This window comes from Macaca fascicularis, chromosome X (genome assembly GCF_037993035.2).
Source record: "Macaca fascicularis isolate 582-1 chromosome X, T2T-MFA8v1.1".
NCBI lineage: Eukaryota > Metazoa > Chordata > Mammalia > Primates > Cercopithecidae > Macaca > Macaca fascicularis.
In genome coordinates, this window is record NC_088395.1 from 43,997,845 (window position 1) to 44,013,098 (window position 15,254).

Here is a 15,254-nt window from a genome sequence, read left to right on the forward strand (position 1 = left end):
AACATAGTGAGCCCTCAATAGTTATTTGCTACATGAATAAGTGAATAAAGCAATAACAGAACAGTGATTCATGAGGCATATGAGAACTAGAAAGAGAAAAAAGACGAGGACGCAGTGAAGGCCAGAGTACAGGGTTCAAAATTCCATCCATATATAATGTCACAGGCCCTAATGTAGGGAACTACCAGTGGTTATGCAAAATGGAATTACAATCAGAGGACCTGGAAAGGGCCCAGCTTATATAATAGATGGATAATTTAATATCAGAATTACCATAATAATATTTTAATATTATTAAAACCTGAAAGTTGTGTGCTTGGTTAAGTCCCAGATGATAGGTGACAGGTAGACAAAAGCTACATAAAATAAGCTCTTCCAAACGGTTGCTTATTTCTTCTTGGATGGGGTTCCCAGAGTGTATTAATCATTTTTTTAAATGTTCTGATGCTTTGATATCTTGACCTTTTGCAGATCCAGGGAAGGACTACACCTCCGAAGGGTGGTTAATTCCTAGCGGTAGCAAACAACATACCACAAACCAAAGAAGCCCAAGCTCACATTCCCCTTCGCCTTCTTTTATTAAGCTCCTGTTATCTGGGACACCATCTCCCTCCCCTAAAACACCCCAGGGCCAAGTACCAAGCAACCCTAGACTTTGCCAACATTATTCAAACTATTCAATCCTAAAACTATTTAGCTTGCTTACCCTGACTTGCCCATTTTTTTTTTCCCATGGAAACCAAAATAAAGGCTCTGGCCCATGTGTTCCCCTCACTCCTTCTGCCTCCTGACTGACCCTGGTGATTTCTCATGTGGCCCTGCAGGCTTCTCTTTCTTTTTTTAAAATTCTAGAAATGCTTAAGAGCATTTGATCTACTAAATAAACTTACCAGATTCACAGAAGTGGTAAGAAGGATTTTACTTGTTAGATTTGTGAGTCTGCCTTTGTAAAAGTGACAGAATCAAATATATTCAACCTGTAAATGCAGTTTGAAATAGCTAAGGTAATTTGATTACTTAAAGATGAAATTGGTGCTAAATACTTAGAAGGATTTAATCTGTAAAATTAATGAAATTTATGAATTAATTGAACATTAATCAAATAAACAATTAAAATGACTGTTCTTTTTCTTATACAAAAATACTAAGTTTATAAATATAACCTAAAAGATGGGCTTAAAAGCTTAAGAAAGCGTAGGTTTTTATAGTTCTTATTTAAAAAATTAAATAGTAGGAGCCAACCTATGGAATGAGAGAAAATATTTGCAAATCATATATCTGATAAGGGGTTAACATCCAAAATATATAAGGAACTCACACAACACAACAGCAGAAAAACAAATAATCTGATTTTTAAACGAACAAAGGATCTGACTAGACATTTTTTCCAAAGAAGACATACAAATGACCACCAGACACATGGAAAGGCACTCAACATCACTAATCATCTGGGAAATGCAAGTCAAAACCACAGACACCTGTTAGAATGGCTATTATCAAAAAGACAAGAGATAAGTGTTGCTGAGGATATGGAGAAAAGGGAACTCTCATATACCATTGGTGGGAATGTAAATTGGTGCATCTATTATGAAAAATAGTATGGAATTTCCTCAAACAATTAAAAACAGAATTATCACAAGCTCCAACAATCTCACTTGTGGGTATACATCCAATGGAAATGAGATCAGTAGCTCAAAGACATGTCTGCACTCCCATGTTCGTTGAAACATTGTTCACAATAACCAAGATATGGAAACAATCTAAGTGTTCTTTGACAATGAATGGATTTTTAAAAATGTAGTATACAAAAAGGATAAAATACCTAGAATACAGCCAACCAGGAAAGTGAAAGATCTCTACAATGAGAACTACAAAACACTGCTGAGAGAAGTCAGAGATGACACAAACAAATGAAAAAACATTCCATGCTCATGGATAGGAAGAAACAATATTGTTAAAATGGCCATAGTGCCCAAAGCAATGTATGGATTAAATGCTACTCCTATCAAACTACTGATGACAGTTTTCACAGAATTAGAAAAAAAAACTATTCTAAAATTAGTTTGGAACCAAAATAGAGCCCAAATAGCCAAAGCATCCCAAGCAAAAAGAACAAAGCTGGAGGCATCACACTGCCTGACTTTAAACTAAACTACAAGGCTACAGTAACTAAAACAGTATTACTCTGGTACAAAAACAGACACATAGATCAATGGAACAGGTTAGAGAACCCAGAAATAAAGCCACACACCTACAACCATCTGATCTTCGACAAAACTGACAATAACAAGCAATGAAAAAACGACTCCCTATTTAATAAATGGTGCTGGGATAACTGGCTAGACATATGCAGAAGATTGAAACTAAACGTCTTCCTTACACCATATACAAAAATCACTTTGGGAGGCCAAGGCAGGTGGATCACCTGAGGTCAGGAGTTAGAGACCAGCCTGGCCAACTTGGTGAAACCCTGTCTCTACTAAAAATACACAAATTGCCAGTTGTGGTGGCACATGCTTGTGGTCCCAGCTACTCAGGAGGCTGAGGCAGTAGAATCGCTCGAACTTGGGAGGAAGAGCTTGCAATGAGCTGAAATCCCACCACTGTGCTTCAGCCTGGGAGACAGAGAGAGACTCCATCCCCACCCCCCCAAAAAAAAAATCAACTCAAGACGGATTATAGACTAAAATGTAAAATTCAAAACTACAAAAACCCTGGAAGACAACCTAGACAATATCATTCTGGACATAGAAATGGGCAAAGATTTCATGACGGAGACCCCAAAAGTGATTGCAACAAAAACAAAAATTGAGAAATGGGACCTATTTAAACTAAAGATCCTCTGCACAGCAAAAGAAACTATCAATACAGTGAATGGGCAACCTACAGAATAGGAGAAAATATTTCTAAACTCTGCATCCTATAAAGGTTGAACATCCAGAATCTCTAAGGAACTTAAATCAATCAACAAGCAAAAAACAAACAATCCCATTAAAAAGCAGGCAAATGACATGGACAGACACTTCTCAAAAGGCATACACATGGCCAACAAACATATGAAAAAAAGCTCAACATCACTAATCATTAGAGAAATGCAAATCAAGAACACAATGAAATATCATCTCACACCAGTCAGAATGACTATTAAAAAGTCAAAAAATAAGAGATGCTGGTGAGGTTGCAGAGAAAAGGAAATGCTTATACACCACTGGTGGAATACAAATTAGTTCAGCCACTGTGGAAAACAGTCTGAAGATTTCTCAAAGAACTTAAAATAGAACTACCATTCAAGATGACAATCCCATTCCTGAGTATATACACAATGGAATATAAATTGTTCTATCATAAAGACACATGCATGTGCATGTTCATCACAGCACTATTAACAATAGCAAAGACATGGAATCAACCTAGATGTCCATCAACCAAGGACTAGATTTTTAAAATGTGGTACATATACACCATAGAATAAATACTATGCAGCCATAAAAAAGAATGAGATCACGTCTTTTGCAGCAACTTGGATAGAGCTGGAAACCAATTAATGCAGGAACAGAAAACCGAATACTGCATGTTCACACTTACAAGTGGGAGCTAAGCACTGAGTACACATGGACGTAAAGAATGAAACAATAGACTTCAGGGCCCACTTGGGGGTGGAGAGTGGGAGGAGGGTGAGGATTGAAAAACTACCTATTGGGTACTATGCGAATTACTTGGATGACAAAATTATCTCTACAATAAACCCCTGCAACACGCAATTTACCCATGTAACAAACCTGCACATGTACCCCCGAACCTAAAATAAAAGTTGAAAAGAAAAGAAATGTGGTGTATATACACAGTGGAATATTGTTCAGCCTTAAAAAGGAAATGTTGACATTTGTGACAACATGGATGGTAAGTGAAATAAGTCAGGCACCTAAATACAAGCACTATATGATCTCCCTTATATGTGAAATCTTAAAAAGTCAAGCACCTAGAAGCAGAGAGTAGAATACTGGTTGCCAGAGCCTGTGGGGTGGGGAAGCAGGAAGACGTTGGTCGAAGGATATAAACTTTCAGTTATAAGATGAATAAGTTCTGTGACTCTTACCTACAGCATGGTGACTACAGTTAATAATACTTCATTGTACATGTGAAATTTCCTGAGAGAATAGATCTTGAATGCTCTCACCACACACATACAAAAAAAAAAAAAAAAATCACGTGAGGTAATAGATGTGTTAACTAACTTGATTGTGGTAATTATTTCACAATATATACATATATCAAATCATCATGTGGGACACCCTACATTTATAAAATTTTATTTGTCAATTGTACCTCAGTAAAAGTGGAAAAAAAAATGGTAAGATACAAGTACTTAGAAGAGCATTTTTCTATGCACAAAAGCATTTTGAACAGAAAAGTCATTGACCCTTAAAATCTTTCGAAGTCTTCACAATGCACCTCTATTCACAATAGCAAAGACTTGGAATCAACCCAAATGTCCATCAGTGACAGACTGGATTAAGAAAATGTGGCACATATACACCATGGAATACTATGCAGCCATAAAAAAGGATGAGTTCGTGTCCTTTGTAGGGACATGGATGCAGCTGGAAACCATCATTCTCAGCAAACTATCGCAAGAACAGAAAACCAAATACCGCATGTTCTCACTCATAGGTGGGAATTGAACAATGAGATCACTTGGACACAGGAAGGGGAACATCACACACCGGGTCCTATTGTGGGGAGGCGGGAGGGGGGAGGGATAGCATTAGGAGATATACCTAATGTAAATGACGAGTTAATGTGTGCAGCACACCAACATGGCACATGTATACATATGTAACAAACCTGTACGTTGTGCACACGTACCCTAGAACTTAAAGTATAATAAAAAAAACAAAAAGGAAATCCCTAGCACACCCCAAATTTCCCTGGCAAGGCAAGTCAGCCCCTGCCTGCTTTGCCATGTCATGCTTATGCTCCTCCATCCCCTGCCCAACTTCTCACTTCCCAGTCTGTGTGGCTGCCAGCTGGATGCCAGCTCCTCCACCTCCCACATGTGTTTGGCACCATCCAAACCTTCTTCTTCACCTGGCTCTCTCTTGCTCATCCTTCAAGTCTCAGCCTGAATGTCTCTTCTTTGGAAACCCCACATTCCAACTAAATTGGTCCCCTTTCCCTGAAAAAAACTCTCGCAGCATCCTGTAGTTTTCAGGTTGAATCCACACTGAAATTCTGATCCATGTACTTATTGCCTTAGGGCATTGCTAGACTCGGTTGCAGCTTTTAGGGCAGGAACAACCTCCCCTGAGTGGTAATTTACCGTTTAACCAGGTCATTGATGGGAGTTTTCTGAAACAGCAAGCAAGTCTCTTGTGATTTTCTGAAATTCAAGAGGAAGACCACAAGTCACATCTCAGATCCCCAGGACTAATTTCCAATGACTGACATTCAAGCCAAAAGAATACAATCCGTCTCCCCGTCATATGACCACACCCTCTCAACGCAGCGCCCTCTCCACCCAGCTGTATCAGGGTGCAACTCTTTGGTCAAATTTCTTCATGTAGGCAAGATTTCCGAAGATTAGCAGGACTGTAATGTTTTAAACAAATGGAACCAGAGCAATTGGATAGAATTAACAAAAAGAACTTCTACCTCTATGCCATTGACAAAAATTTATTCAGAATGGATCATAAACCTGAATGTAAAGTCTGGAGCTATAAACTTCCAGAAGAAGACATAGGAGGACATCTTCATAACTTTGGAACAGACAAAATTTCCTACACAGCACACAAAAAGTCCTAACCATAAAGTTTTTGGTTATTTATTTAAATAGGTCGTTTATTCTGCCGCACACATCAAGCTGGTGTCTCTTATATGATATATTTGCTTTGCTGATTCTTGAAATTTGATTTGTGATATAGCCTCTTTCAGTTTTGAAAATCCTAAATCTTAAACAGTTCATATTTATTAACATCACCAGTAATGTATCCTAGTGGATCCTGGATCAGAAGGAAAAATATGGTTACAAGTGCATCAATGAGACAATTGCTGAAATTTTAGTATCATTTATCCTGGTTATGTAAGAGAATGTCCTTGTTCTTAGGAAATGCATGATGAAATATCTAGGAATAAAGGAATATTACAATGCTGTTTACTGTCAAATAGTAACATATATAATATATACGTATTTTATGTATATAGCGGGAATGTGTGCTTGCATTATATATATTTATATATAAATAACACTGTTTACTGTCAAATAGTAACATATATATATAAAACAAAGGGATATTATAATGCTGTTTACTGTCAAATAGTAATTTAATATATATGTGTATATATATATAGAGAGAGAGAGAGACAGAGAAAGAGAGAGAGGAAGAAAACATGGCAAAATATTAACAATTGAGGAATCTAGGTGAACAGCATATGGGTGTCCTTTGTACTTTTTTGCAACTCTTCTGTAAGTCAGATTTTTTTTTAATTTTTAAAAACTGAAAAATACCATTGGAATTGAATTGAAATCTATCTCCTGAAGATTTCTATCCCTTTGAATCTAATTCTACCCCAACATGATCTTTCTGGAAATAATATTTTTTCTACTATAATGGAAATCCAGACATTATAACAATGGTACCATGATCCTCCCACACCTTTTTCTTGTTCAGTGTCCTGGATGGGAACTTCACCTCCATCCTGACTTTTGCCCCCTTCTTGCTCCTGAGCCATTCTTCTAATTGGAGTGGAGATATATATACATGCAAGCACACATTCCCATAAGCACCATGTATCTATGTTAGGCATGACATCTCACTTTGGAAACCTATGTCAGCTCCCATATGTACAGAGCCATCCATGTGAGTGGACAAGAAGTTACTTTCCTTCCTGCAGAGAAAACCTCATCAATGTCCAGGGCTTCTCAATGCAACTGTGACACAGCCTGTCACCTGCTGCATTGGCAAAGAAAAATTGGATACCAAAGCATTGTCTGTTTTGGCAGGACTCTGAGACTGATGGAGTCTCAGGAACTCACAATGTGTGGAAAAGAAAAGAAAGAAGATATAAAAGCCTGTAGTAGAAATGTTGCTGTAGTGTGATGTGCTCTTCCCCACCCCTCTTTTCAGAGCAATAAAAAAATAAATGATGCTAGAGTTTTATCAGTTCTTTCTTAATTGAATGAATGAGGCTTTCCTGAAGAAAACTGTCCCACAAAATGAATGGTTCCAACACACAATCCAGCAACACAATCAGACATTATGAACTAAGATTGCCACAAGCTCCAGTCAATACACAAAGACACAAGATAAATCTGAATCCAGAGGATGTATATTCTTGTTTAAAGTATTGACTGATGGCATGGATTGCATGAGACCTGCCCCGGATAACTTGGTACATTTAGCATCACCAAAACTTTGCTGTGGCAACCAAAGCCCCAGAAATTTATTTTTGTCAAGATGCCTCCAAATCTGTCAATGAGTTTCCCTGACTGGGCACAGGATGTTTGAAATATAGCTAGCCTCTTGAGGTCTCATCCAGCTCTTTGATTTCAAGTATAAAGGAGTACTTGCAGATTTTGTGTTATAGTAGACCATTAGCACCATCTAAAGGCTTCATACCAAATGTCTTGACAGTCAATGTGCATGTTGCTCAAAATGCTTTTTGCTCTGATGATATAATTATTCGGGAGACTGATACTCTGAAAACTTTTGCCTACCTGGAATGACACAGTAGGCCCCTATTGTATACTATGTGTCTGTGACTTACGTTGTATTCCTGGGGAAGTGCGTGTTGTCTGTAGCCCTTGCCTGTTTGAAAGAGGTAAAAGCGTAGTCCCTGTATATCAGAAGCTGTGTTGGCCTGCTTTCTTGGGTAGGTGCCCTGTCATTCTTCAGCTCAAGAAATTCACTCTGCAATTGAGCCTTGTCTAAACTTGGCTATGAGTGCAGGAGTCAGGGGGTCGGGGATGGGAAGAAGAATGGGGCAGACATCCAATAATAACCATTAGCTTGGGCTTGAGCAATTGAGGCTCCAGTCCTGCGTTGCTGTGTGCTAGGTTTGTGACTTTAACCTCTTTGAGCCTTTCATTTCTAAAGCAAGGCCATTATCTTTAGGGGCCCCTCCTATTCTGCCATCAGTGTGGCCTTGGGTTTTGGGAAGATTATATGGATGGCCGGGTCCATTACCTCTGTTAAATATCATGGCAGGGAGCAAACTAAAACGACCCAGGCAAGTCTTTGTTACACAATTCTTAAGCCCAGCCAACTTTCACTCAAATTATTTGGATTCAAGGTCAAGGGAATTCCGACTTAAAATTTCCTCGGGAAGTTTTAAGTTTATTGGGGCCCCGGTGTTTTGCTGGAGTCCCCAGAGTACCTGGAAGCTCATGTGCTCCCAAAGACATTTTAGAAATACACACTGATTTTATAAAAGACTTGGGTGGCATGTAGTTTTTAGAACAAATTTACCTTTGATCCTGACCAAGTACTTTCATGTAGTCACCCAATGGGAAAGTGTCTTGTATAAAGGTCAAACCCAGGTAGGTGTGAGGAGGGAGGGTGGATGAAAACAACAAAGAATCTTAAGCTTAGTAGACATAGAGATCTGTGGTCGAAGTTTGCCCCCATCCTTTACTGGCTGTGAAACTTGGGGAAAATCATACGACTTCTCTAGGCTTTGGTTTCCTTGTCTGTAAGACGTGGTTAACTAAAAAGTTGTTAGGCTCAGCACAATGGTTCAGGTGTGTAATCCCAGCACTTTGGGAGGTTGAGACGGGAGGATCACTTGAGGCCAGGAGTTCAAGACCAGGCTGGGCAACATAGCGAGAGTTTGCCTCTACAAGATTTAAAAAATAGCTGGGCATGGTGGTGTGGACCTGTAGTCCCAGCTACTTGGGAGGTTGAGGAAGGAGGACCTCTTGAGCCCGGGAGTTTGAGGCTACAGTGAGCTATGATTGCACCGTTGCATTCCAGCCTGGGTCACAGAGTGAGGCTGTCTACAAATAAATAAATAAATCTTTAAAAAACGGTTGAGAAGATTAAATTAGTCTATCTATCCTGTCTAGCACCATCCTTGATACAAAGTAAAGATTCTATGAGGGATGTCATTGACTTCTTATCTTAAAAGCAGACAGTCCTCTTTAAGGCAACACACTGCACAAAGGCTGAAGGCTCTCGCTTATGAAAATAGGCCGCAGCAATAGATTCCAAGTCTAGATTCAACAAACTCTTGCCAGTTTCCTCTGACTCACAGCCTGGGGCCTTGCCTTTGTCTTTCAAAATGTCCTCTCTGCCCACTGTTTCCTAGTATCTGCCATGGCTCTGCATTTCCCCTGCGTGATTCTGCTTCTCTGCTTTCCACACAGGTGGCTTTTGCTATCAGGGTATTTGAAGTTTTCCTTTGATGGCCCTGCAACTAAGCAACTTAATTATGGATGAGCACTCTGCCTAAATGCTTGTATCTCTCTTTCTTCTTTAGTCAAATACCCCTGGCATATATCCAGGGCTTCAATGCACAAAAGCAAAGGGTAAAGCTGACCCACCCACACTGAGCAACCCCCAATCCCTTCCCATCCATCTGCTGCTTGGAGCCTTTGTTAGAAGGGAAGAGGGAGGAAGAGTGAGCTAGGAGGAAAAGAAAAGGAAAAATGAGACCCATTTCCATAAAATGTGCCATATTTAATATTTTAACTTCTCAAAATGAATGATGCATTATCAGCAATGCTACTGTATGTAAAATAATAGAGTTAACTGTGTTCCGATATTGGTCAAACTAGCATTTTAATGAGATTACTAGAATACTCCCATTTTTAATCACATATATAAAACATCACCCAGGCACAACCCTTGAAAAGAAGAAAAGGCAAAACAGAGAAACCCAAGAAGTAAAATATAAGATTTCTTAGTGGTGAAAATAAAACAGGAACAGATTTTTCTAAAGTACCTTTACCTTGAGAACAGAGAAATACTAGATGAAGGAAGCATGTGCTTGTGTGTGTGTGTACACGTGCACACATGTGTGTGTGTATGTAGAAAGAATATTCATAGTACCAGAAGAGATATTCACAATCTAGCCTGAGAAACAGAAAGCGTAAAAGTGGTTCACTTGGAATCACGCATTTGGTTACTGGTGGAGCCAGAGGTGCATTCAGATTTCCTGACTCTGAGGGGATTGCTGGGCAGAGCCATGTTGGCAATAATGTCTCTGAAATGTCCAAGTAACTGTTGCTTGCTAAGTGCTAAGCTGGTTCATTCAGTCTGCAGTCCCATCCTCTTTGCTCTTGTTCTTAGACTTGCTCACCCCATTGGCCTTTTGTTCCCAGTGATTTCAGTATGCCCATGAAATCTCAAAAAGAAGCTATAGTTCCAATTGATATGCCCTGTAAGCATAAAATACACACCAGTCTTGAAAGACTTGGTATAAACAAGAATGTAAAGTGTCTCATTAATAATTTTTCCTATTGATTACATGTTGAAATGATCGCTTTTGGGATATAGTGTATTAAGTAAAATATGCTAACACTAATTTCATCTGTTTCTCTCTATTTTTTTTAAATGTGGCTAAAAGGAAATTTTAAATGATATGTATATATAGTTCATATTACATTTCTATTAGGCAGCACTGTCTTAGGTAATATAAAATTGCAATTTTTCCCCTTTTAATTTGATATTCTACCCTTTATTCAAATTTAAGACTTGCTACAAAATTTCTGGCTCGGAATGAATGATTGCTGTTTTGGAAAAATGGGAATTAGTGTAAGAGACAAATGATTAAGATATATTAAACTGTGCTAATTAATAATTGTGCTGTTTTTAGAAAATGTAGAAATTATACGAATCAATAGTTGTACTATTTTGGAAAAATAGAAACTAATGTAAGCAATCAATGATTTAAATGTATTAACTTGTACTATATATTTTAATCCTCCCCTTCTTGGGGTGGAACATACAGTCCCTGACTCTCTGGTGTTCTTAAATTTAAAATTGACCAGAAGATTTACCTTCTTGTGGTTCTTCCATCAGACTACTACCAGAACATACTTCAGAATGGGCTAACTCACACATTAAAGAGGAATCGTTAAGGCTGAGGTTGGGGGGCCGTGTGGTGGAGCACAGTGTTTTTGAGAATAATTGGGTAATGAGAGGACGAGAAGGTCATACATTTACTTAAGAGTAAAATAACTTCCTGAGAAAAATGTTCAGAAACTCGCACATTTCATTGCTTTAGTTGTTCTAATCTAAGCCTGATCCAGACATGTAGGTGGGCACATAAAATAATCTCATAGGTGTTTTCTGCCACTACTATGAATGTAATTTGTTTTGATTTTTGTTGTTTTTTGAGACAGAGTCTTGCTCTGTCATACAGGCTGGAGTGCAGTGATGCGATCTTGGCTCACTGCAACCTCTGCCTCCTGGGCTCAAGTGATTCTCCTGCCTCAGCCTCCTGAGTAGTTGATATCACAGGCACACACCACCATGCCTGGCTGATTTTTGTATTTTTAGTAGGGACGGGGTTTCATTATGTTAGCCAGGCCGGTCTTGAACTCCTGACCTCAAGTGATCCACCCACCTCAGCCTCCCAAAGTGTTGGGATTACAGGTGTGAGCCACTGCGCCAGCCCAGAATTTGAAGGAAGAACACACAAGCTAAAAATTAAGCTATAAAATAACAGCCAGCTCTATTTTTTTTCTATGAATTTAGTGCTATAACCTTAGAAAATGAAAACTTTTTATTGTAGAGTAGTATAACAAGAAATGTCAAGAATGTATAATTTTTGCTGGAAAAAAATGGCGGCGGTTGGGGAGGACAGTCAGAATAACATTCACCTTAGGCAAAGTTGTATTTGACAAGTTACAACTTGTTCAAACTATGACTCCATAATGACAATGGCAACTAATACTCGTGAGTGGTTACCAGGTTCCAGGCATGGCTCTATTTCTCTATTTCTCATCATGTGTTAACTCATTTAGTCCTCAAAATGGCACCATGAAGTACAGTATATACATATTGTCCTTTTTCTTGCCTTACAGATGTGGAATCTGAGGCACACAGAGGCTAAATAACTTGCTCAAACTCACGTGGTTAATAAACAGCAGAGCAGGAACCTGTAAACTCTGGCAATCTAGCCCCAGAGTTCATGCTTTTTACAATGAAGACAACTATGAATTGGCAAGTAATAGTGGACAAAGAGTCAGAGAAATTCACAATGTGTTGGTTTCAACAACAGTAAAGAATAGTTTCGGGTGGTCCATGGAAAAGTGTCATGCAAGAAAAATCACAAACAATATTGGCCAGTAGGGTGAACATCAGTTGGGAAGTCAGGAGACAGAGGATCAAAAACCTCTATAAAGAGAGAGAATTGGACTACATGCCTTCCACGTTCCTTCTCAAACCAGCGATTTTGTTAGTGCTGTGGTTTCTTGTGGCTTCTTCCAACAATGGTTACCTAAAGAGTTATGAATTGCAAACGGAGTTGTGAAACCTACTAAGGGAAAGAGGAGGAGACTGTCCCAATGCGAAAGGGGAAATAATTTGATATATTAGGATTATGGGGAATAAAACCACACTGCTAGAGCAGACCAAAGATTGAAGAGAACACATTGTTAAGAATTTAATGATTGAAGAGAACACATTGTTAAGAATTTAATGATTGAAGAGAACACATTGTTAAGAATTTAGTTATTTACAACCATAGCAGGTTTATAATGTCAGATCTTACAAGGATAGAACTTGCCTCTTTAAATTTATTTCCAGAGCATGTATGGATGCACAGATACTTTATCTACATTTTATGTTGATGATGGCAGTATTGGTGTTGATGATCATTTTGAAGATAATGAAGAACTCTGGGATATTTTTAAAAAGCCAGAGTGATTATGAATCATAAGCACTTTTTACGCCATCTGTAAAGTGCGGGTAATATTAACCTCAAGGACTTTGGGGAAGATTAATTAAGAGAAAGCAGGGAAAAAGCTAAACACAATGTCTGCTCCATTATATGCTATTAATCAAGGGTGGCAGTGATGATAGAGGGTTTTTTTTGTTGTTGTTGTTTTGTTTTTTGTTTTTTTTTTTTTGAGACTTGCTATTTTGCCCAGGCTGGCCTTGAACTCTTGGGCTCAAGCTATCCTCCCATCTCAGCCTCCCAGGTAGCTGAGACTGCAGCACCACACCCGGCCTCTGACAGAGTTTTAAATTCTCAAGCACGGCTTTGTTTCACATACAATTTTTGAATATATTTATTTTCTTCAGAAATTCATATTAGAATAGGTTGTAAAGGTCTGTTGGGTCAGACCCTGTATACTTTATGTCAACAAGCTCCTCACATTCTGAGATCATAGTTTGCTAATGACAATTGACAGATACCTACACAAGATGGTTTGGTGGTCCTTTTCTTAGTCCACATGCTTTAGAAAAAAGAAAAAGACGGTTTTTGGAACAACAAAGAAAACATAGACTTTGAGGTCAGAAAATGACCTCAGGTTTCTTTTCTGTGAAATTTTGTAATAATTAACTTATTCCATAAAGATATAGAATCTTTTGAGAACCAAGTGAGATACTCTCTGTGGAAGTGCTATACAAATGCTAGTGTTATTATTAAAAGTCATATTGCCTTGTGTTAAAATGGTTGCTTTCAAACCAAGAACACCAGATTATCTCTTTGTAGATTACCTCTATATGTCATTAGCGCACTTAGTATAGTCATCTCTCACTCTCTCAGCCTGTGCACCTATGAAAAGCAAGGATAGGACTTTTTGATCTCAATATCTCCAGCATTTAGTATTCTAGCTGACACATAGGAGGCACTGTCACATATTCTTAAACCATGCATTTAAAGGAAGCAGAAACATTGATTTGAACCTTTAAATATTATCAGCCACACAATGAGACTAGATGGCTTAGATCCAAAATGAGTGAATTTCTTTCCTTTTACAGACCAATAAATATATAAAAGTTACTGTTGCAGGCTTGGTTCTCAAGAGTCACATACTGAGTTAGAGTTTGTGGTGCAGGATATTTATTAGGGATCAGTATCCATAGAAAACAAGTGGGGAAGCTAGCTTAGGTAGAAAGAGGAGTGCTCATTAGAGTTGTCCTTCATTGGGCCAAGATAGCCAGGCCTTTATACCCTGGCCTTCATCAGTCACTGGATATGAGCCATTCTGGAAGAGCATGTCCTTGGGCAAGGTGACTCCTGCAGCTGAGGCCATTCCTGAAGGGGTTGACAGTTGAGGCAACCCCTTTTGAAGGGGGATCTGGCTGGTGCATCTCTATGTTTGCCATAGTCATAAAATTTAAAATGTTCTTTGCCCCACATGAGAAGATGGCATAGGGCACAGGATGACATTAATCAATGAGACATTTCAAATTACATTTATAATTGAATAAAAGAAAAGGCTTATGCTCTCACAGATTTATGGTAGAATATACCAAAAATTAATGCAATGAAGACTTACAGAAAAACAAAAGGCTCTAACATTGATTTGTTGGCATGTGATGTCAATTTCTCATGAAATGCAGTCCTTCAGCAGGTGTTGTGAGTACTTTTTTGTGCTTTGAAACAGGCATCACTAAGCAAAGAGCTCCTCCCAGAGTGTAAAGATGCAGTGATGGGAAGAACTCTTCCCAGATTCAAGTCTCTCCACTATTCTAGCTTCTGAAGAGAACAGGTGTGTCTGTCCACTAGGAGGTATCTGTACCCTGGAGTCATGACAAGTGCAGCATCAGCACGATATGGCTTCCCTTTCTGATCTAAGTCTTCTCACCCCTACCCACCCCTCAGCCCCAACACATTTGGTATTTCATCTTGGGCAGCTCTCTTGCTCAAGTGTGTAGGTTTCAATGGTGCCCAAAGAAGTGAACAAAAGCAAACCCATACCTTAATTCATTCAAGGTCACAATGAAGAAATCAGCTTACTCAGTTTCCCAGTCACAACGTGTAAGCGACCTGCTCTACCTAACACAAAATAACGTGTTGGGTGGACTAGCAAACACAGGAGTTTAGAAGAAAACCAACCACTATTTCCTCAGGACCTAGAAAGGTTGATTCGTCCTTCATTTTGAGCTTCTGGGGGGTAGTTCAGGAGCTTATGCGTATTAAGATTTAAGGTATGGGTCTGTAAAACTGGAATCTCAAGAAAATCAATTAAGTTCATAAACCTCTCTACCTCCCACTGCAGTACTAACTCATTATTATTAAACGCTTAAAAAATGATGAGGGCAAGATCAGTCTACAGGAGGCTTGCCCTCCACCATTAT